We start from the raw sequence: 7,226 nt of genomic DNA, 5'->3' as shown, positions 1-7,226 counted from the left end.
GATGCAATGCTCCTAGGCAGTTAACCGTTTCTAACATGCTTTGCTTCAAACAACATGCGTCATCCCGGCTTGCTCATTTGTCCTTTTAAAACACTTTGGGAAACCCTGTATTTTATTTTATTCTTGTATTTGTTATTTTTTCTTTTTCTTTCTTTATTAAAGGCAGTCGAATCTTATGGGGATTGCCTACGTATCACGCCCCCGCGCGAATCAGACCAGGTGTAGTTCTGCCATAAGGTAAAGACATACAAAATTCTTTTTTGGGATCCTTGAATTCATCATCAAAACTTGATATTACAAATTACTTCAAACCAAGAATAGCAACAGTACAGACTCCACAGTTTTACTTGACTTGGCTAAAAGAATAGAAAACAACATATGGGAAAGCACAAATCCAAATGAACAGGACTCGTCCGAAGATTAATTTCCCAACTTAGGGGCCCACGAGGCATCACTCGGCCTTTTCGCGGTTCTAGGTGCGAGATCCCTTTCGAGTTGCTCCAACTCGTGCATGGTCTGCTTGACATAACCCATCACTGCTGAGATAACGGTAACGCTGGTCATGTTTTCACACCGTAGACACCGTCTAATGATGGCGTGGGCAATGGCCCTGATCTTATCTCTGGTTTGTTTCTTCTCTATGAGTAGGCGTCTTATCTGATCACTGCACGTCTTGAATACCTGAGAATCCTGTATATGCTGATTCTTCAGCTGCCGCACTTCTGTCTTCATTTGGGCCAACAAGTCGTAACAGTATCTACTCTCCAATTGGAAATCCTCGGCCTGCTTAACTGCTTTAAACTCAAGTGTAGCCATCTCTCTCTTTATTTTGGCAACAGTTTTCTTGTGGTCACGTTTCAATTGGTCCAAGTATCGGCGATGCTTATCTACTCTTGTTCCCCACTGTGCCTTGAGCTCTGCCATGACCTTTTCGGATTCTTCTAAACCATCTCGCCATTCCGTGATTTTCATTTTCAAACCCTTTATCAACTGCTGGCCTGATCGGCTTCTGGGCTGTTCATCAAGAGACAATCTCAATTTTTGGATTTGGGCCTTAAGTTCTTCATTCTCTTAGATCAATCTATTCTTTTCGCTTTGATCCGCCGCGATTTGTACGCTGTTATTGAATTTTAGACTGTCAATTTGTAGCTCCAAATCACCGATCTCTGCCCGATAACCCTTCTCTTTTGCTAACCAGTTCCATTGCCCTTGGGACGATTCTACGAAATCTTTGAGATGCGGTCTCTTAGCCGGTCTTTCGTAGGACAGGCTACCTCTAAACCAAGCGTGATACCCCGGGGCGACTTCTCCTTTTGCTGTATCAATCACACAAGTGTTTGCTGTCAGATGTTGGCACTCACTCCATATTTGGCGAACTTCTTCTTCAGGGAAATGACCATTCGGACTGATTTCAATCACTTGGGTACTCAAATCTTCATATTTCGGCACCACTTGATACCTCCCAAGTTGCCTCAAAACCCGATATGGTGCATAGGGTTGGATGCTTTTAAGTCCCATCAACAGAAAGTGGGGCCTAGTCGCTGGCATGTATATGATTTCCTCAATAGGTGACCATCCGAGCGTCCACTGGATTTGGCTGGCAGTGAGAGTTCGGAGAAATGAGGTCCATGATGTGACTCCCTCAGGTAAATTGAACCCTTTGTTTCTCGTGTAGAATTCTCCAATACAAGTTTTCTCGGGCGAACCATAACCCAAGAGCGAGGAGCGATGGCATAAATGACCGGTCATCCACATTTGCAACAGTAGGTTACATCCTTCGAAAAAGTCGTCCCTGGCTCGACAAGCAGTGAGAGACTGGAAAATGTCGGCCATAATCATAGGCGCCAGAGTACTTTTATCTTGGGTAAGTAAAGTATTGACGACCCCGGTTACTTTTAGATCAATATTTCCATCTTTCCTTGGGAACACTATAAGACCCAGAAAGGCTGTCATAAAAGCTACTAGCCTGTGTTCGTCCCACTTTTGTCGGTTGCCTCTACTGCATAGTTTGAAATCCGGCTTATTGAATCCGCCCACGTGGCCGTATCCAGCATATATGAGGTGGAGACTGCAGAATCCTTTGGCAAGATCTGGATGGTGGAACGTTCGAGGTATTTTTAAGAAATCCAGAAACCGGTGTACCGTGACAGCCCTAGGTGCAATCAGGTATTTGAACCTTAAAGGAGCTTCATCACTTCCGATGTATCCCTCTATTTCTTCCAATGTCGGGGTGAGCTCAAAGTCCGAAAAATGGAACACGTTGTGTGCTGAATCCCAACAAGTGACCAATGATCTGATAATATCACCCCGCGGCTGAACGTTTAGTAAATCCGGGAGATCTTTCAGATATTTCCTTACTTCGTCTTGCCCTTCTTTGCCTAAGTCGTTCCACCATAATCGCAAATCAAAAGGGATTGTGGTCATTATTGAAAAAGGTTCGTTTTGTATCGTGCTCATCCTGCACATTTATTAGGGTGATTATGCCAAATGAAGACTCAAAAAATAAAATTATCTAGATCTCTTTTTTCAAGACTCCTCTTTTTTGCAAAATGGAAGGTTGGACCCGATGAGAGTTGCCTACGTATCTCACACCCTGTGAGAATCAAACCGGCGTAGTTCGGGCAGATCAAAAGTAGGGGGCAACAAATAATAATAAAAAGAATATATATTTTTCTTTTAAGAACAATTCCGACGAGGTTTTGACATTACTTGGACATTGGTTTTATTTCTCAAAAAATAAGTAATTATCTCCCTACCCTACTATTCTCTTCTCTTTTTTTTTTGAAAATTTTTCGGAAATCGGTCAGCATGCAGATCCGAAGCAAACAGATGCGCAAAACAAATGGGATGCAGCAGGATGGTCTTTTCATTTCAGGTCGCCTGTCCTAAACGGACCCAACCCCTGTGTTGAGTCCCCTATGTCGAATGCAACATGATGCAGATAAGCGTTCCTACTAGAGATTCGGCATGAGGTTTCGTTATACTAGGTTTATAACCTGGGTATATGTTCTAGACTGTGTACCCGAGCGGACAACTCGAGTCGAGGAGGGGGTAACTTACCGGGAACCAAAAGGCCGTCCGGCTTCGTAACTTATCCGTCCTCTTTCTTATTTTGGGTATTGACACTAACAGAATAGGGAGCCTCGACCAGCGAGCTTCTCCCCGGAGATAAGAAGAGAGAGGTTTCGGCATAGTTTATATACAGTTCAAATAATATCGAAGCGGTAAAAGCATCATTTAGCACATTAGGCATGCATCATGTAACGAAATCAGATAAAAACCAAATATAACAATTCATCTAAGCTCGAATTTCTAACCCTGAAACAGAGATTCTGGGTTGTTGGTCCCCAGCAGAGTCGCCAAAGCTGTCACACCTCCTTTTTACATACCCGAGAGGGTACAAAGGAGTTTTTTCCAATTAAAGGACAATCGAAACGGGATTTGTTTATTTATTTCAGAGTCGCCACTTGGGAGATTTAGGGTGTCCCAAGTCACCAATTTTAATCCCGAATTGAGGAAAAGAATGACTCCATATTACAGTCTGCGTACCAGAAATCCGGATAAGGAATTCTGTTAACCCGGGAGAAGGTGTTGGGCATTCCCGAGTTCCGTGGTTCTAGCACGGTCACTCAACTGTTATATTTGGCTTGATTATCTGATTTTATACGAATATGAACTTATGTGCAAATTTTAACTTTTAACCGCTTTTATCATTTACTGTTATTTTGTCAAGAATTGCAACGTTGAGAAAATGTATCTCGAACCACGTTACAATCAATGTACCCATGGTCGTCGACACACTTTGACTCCGTTGAGATTTGGATTTGGGTCACATCAATGTGCACCCGAGTTTAAGGAAATTAAATTATTAAAGGCACGCCTAAAGCGACTAGCGTATTTATTTTGGGTAGGACCGTGGAATTTTGCTAAACGGTCCACCCCGAAATCTAAGCAATTTGAAAACAAATATTTACTGAGGGCCCCACAATTTTGTATTTTTATTTGGCGAGGCTCATCTCATTCTTATTTTTTAAAAGGAATTTGCAACGTCATGGACACGCATCTCGAACCACGTCACAATCAATGTACCCGTGATTAGAAACACATTTCGACTCCGTTGAGATTTGAATTTGAGTCACATAAATGCGCACCCGAGTTTAAGAAGGTAAGATTTATTAAGGCGCGTCCTAAAGAGTCTAACATATTGTTATTTTAGGAAGATGCCGTGAAGGTTCATTAAACGACCCGTCCTGGAAACTAAATGCTTCGATATATACATTTAACGAGGGCCCCGCAGTTTGTGCATTTTTATTTTGTCGAGGCTCATCTCGTCTTCATTTTAAAAGGATATCCTATAGCAACTACGTTTCTTGTCACGTTTGTCTCTACTAATTGAAAGCAGAGATAGTCCTAGTTAATTATATGCTTGCAGGTCATTTATAGCAGGATTCAGAATGCTTTTACAAAAATCAAAAACAAGGCCACGCACGTGGGAAGCTAATCGAACATTATGGGCCCAAACCCAGCCCACACAGTATCGGCTGGGCCTGGGCCACTGCCTTTCTGACGAAAGCCTGCTGGGTCCGTTCGATTCGGACTCGACCTTCGTGAGGTTGAGAAGTGCAGACTTGCGCTGTTTGTTTTAAAGCAATGGTTTGCCAATTATAAGGAGGCAATTTATCCAAAGGAAATGAAATTAACTAACATGGATAGTTTTATGCGTTTAAGGACATGCTAAACATAATTAGATAAAGTCTAAGATACAACCCATTGCATTGGGAATACTTTTATCTATCAGCCTACATATACAAACTAACATTCAATCACCATACATTGATATCTACTAGGCGTGCAGGCTACCTTCAGTATCCAAACAAGAATGTAAACTTATTATACATTACATGATGTTCAATATAACAGTCTATGTATGAAATAAACACCTTCAGCTCTTCTCTTTTATATTCATGCTCAACTTTCAAGTTACATTGATACTATTAATCGTGTACCTGGTATAGCAAAGCAAAAGAAGAAGGAGAATGGTCAGCTGAGTAGTATGCAGCAAATACAGCAACAGCAGATAAACATCAACAACACAGCAACAACAACCAGCCACAATGATGAAGCTCACAAGTGGTCGAGCAACAAACAAGCAGTCCCAGAAACAGAATGATGAACCAACAGAAAACCAGAGTATTCAATGTAACAGCACCAGCAGTCCAACAATCACAAACAGCTCGGTAAATAACCAACAACAATTAGCAAAGACAGCTTGGCCAACTTGAACTCCTAGGCAGTTTTCAGACAGTGTTTGGTTACAATATTCTGGAAATTTCTTTATGTTTCTTTCTTTCTCTCCAGACTAAAAAAAATGTCCAGCCCCTTTTATGTTCTGAAACAGTCCTATTTATAGGCAGAAATGGCGAGCACTAGGATGCCTTCAACCCTTTCCCTCTTTCCTGCCCCTAACTTCTTTTTAAACTAATCAAAATATTCCCCATGCCCATCCATTCGACAGGCCTTTAGCCTGTATTTTTTGCCTAAGAACATGGGCACCCCTTTTTTATTCAATCAGCCCCATGCTAATAAGTTTGGCTCCCCACTATTACATTATTTTAATCCTAATCCAGTACCATATTTGTCAGCTCATTTAAACTAATCATTTCCGTTGTTTTTTACACCCAAATTACCCTTGTTAAACCCTGATTATTATTGTCCTAAACCATTGCAGCATCAGGGCATTTTGAACTTCTGAAAGTTCAAATTCAAAACTGCCCTAGACTGAATCTTTCAGTTGTTTTGCAATGCAGTTACAAGCTAATTTCAGGCAATGTCAAGCATTCAATTAATCACAGGGTTCGATCAATCATGTGAAGTTGTTAGAACATTTGATCATTTAGTCATAGAAAATTAATCGACAATGTTTATCAGGCCGACTATACTAATTATAACATGAAATAATCAGTCGATCAATCAAACAATACGAACAGGGCAATCGACTGCCTTCAACAACTTTGCACGACACAAAGAATCTATATGAATTATCTACTCGACGACGAATCTAATTGACGAACATGTATATCACAAGACGTGTTCAACATATACACAGAAGAACAAGCGACCAAATAAATGGTCTTTACAAAGATGGAAGAAATTAAAAGGAAAATATCAGAAATAACAAACAACTACAACAAAACATACTAACAAATTTAGACAATACTCAAACCAAACTAAAAGGAAAAGGAAAACTTACTGTGGGAGCTTAACCAAGAACGGACCAGACCTGAACCAGTTTTGACCATTTGAGTCCGAACAAACCTTAATCGGGGTGTTCTCGACCGAAAACACCTTGATTAAAGCCTATTAGGTCCCAAAATCCCCATGAAACTGACCGGATTCCCCAGGTTCTTGTATTCCAGAGTTTGAATCTTCAGATTTGGGATTTTAGGATTTGTGGGTAGATTCGGACCAAACCAAGCTTGGTTTGGTCACGAGGGAGGTCAGGGGGTTGTCCAGTGTGAGTTTGGGTTGGTTTGGTGTAGATCGGGGTTTGGTCTCGAATCTTCAAATCAAGATTCGAGATGATGGAGGGTGATTCGAGGCTAGGGGGTAGCAGATTTGGGTTTGGGGTGGTGAGATGCATCAGGGGTGTTAAGTGGGTGGTCACCGGCGTTCTTGCCGCCGGCTTTACGGGGAAGGTGAAGGGGGGCGGCTAGGGTTTGGGACATTAGGGTTGGGCTCTTGGGGATGATGGAACCGTGGGGTGTTTGGATAGGGGGCGTGGGGTGTGATGGAGGGTTTATATACGGAAGGGGGAGATAGATCAGGGCCGTCAGATCAAGTGATCTCAACGGCTTGGATCTACTGGTGATGGACGAGACGGGGTCGTTTGGTATAGAAACGGGGTCGTTTGGTTTAAGTGAGGGGTTGGGTTGAACCGGTTACTGGGTCGGGTTTGGAAACGGGTTGCTGAAGGGGGTCCTGGGCCGTTGGATTGGCCTGGACGGACGGCTCAGATCGAACGCCTTTATACGGCGTCGTTTGGGGGGGTTTGCTTGAGGCCTTGTTTGGACTGGGTCAGATGCAATTGATTTTGGGCCTCAAAATTCAGAAAAATAGGCCCACTCCGATTTCTAAACAATTTGCACTAATTCTTTTGTTTTCTAATTTTAAACACAATTAAAAATAAAACGAAATTTAAAACACCCATTAATTAATGCTTAACACAT

This window comes from Nicotiana tabacum, chromosome 1 (assembly GCF_000715075.1).
Source record: "Nicotiana tabacum cultivar K326 chromosome 1, ASM71507v2, whole genome shotgun sequence".
NCBI lineage: Eukaryota > Viridiplantae > Streptophyta > Magnoliopsida > Solanales > Solanaceae > Nicotiana > Nicotiana tabacum.
The sequence above is the reverse complement of the archived record's forward strand: the minus strand, read 5'-3'. Positions refer to the sequence as shown.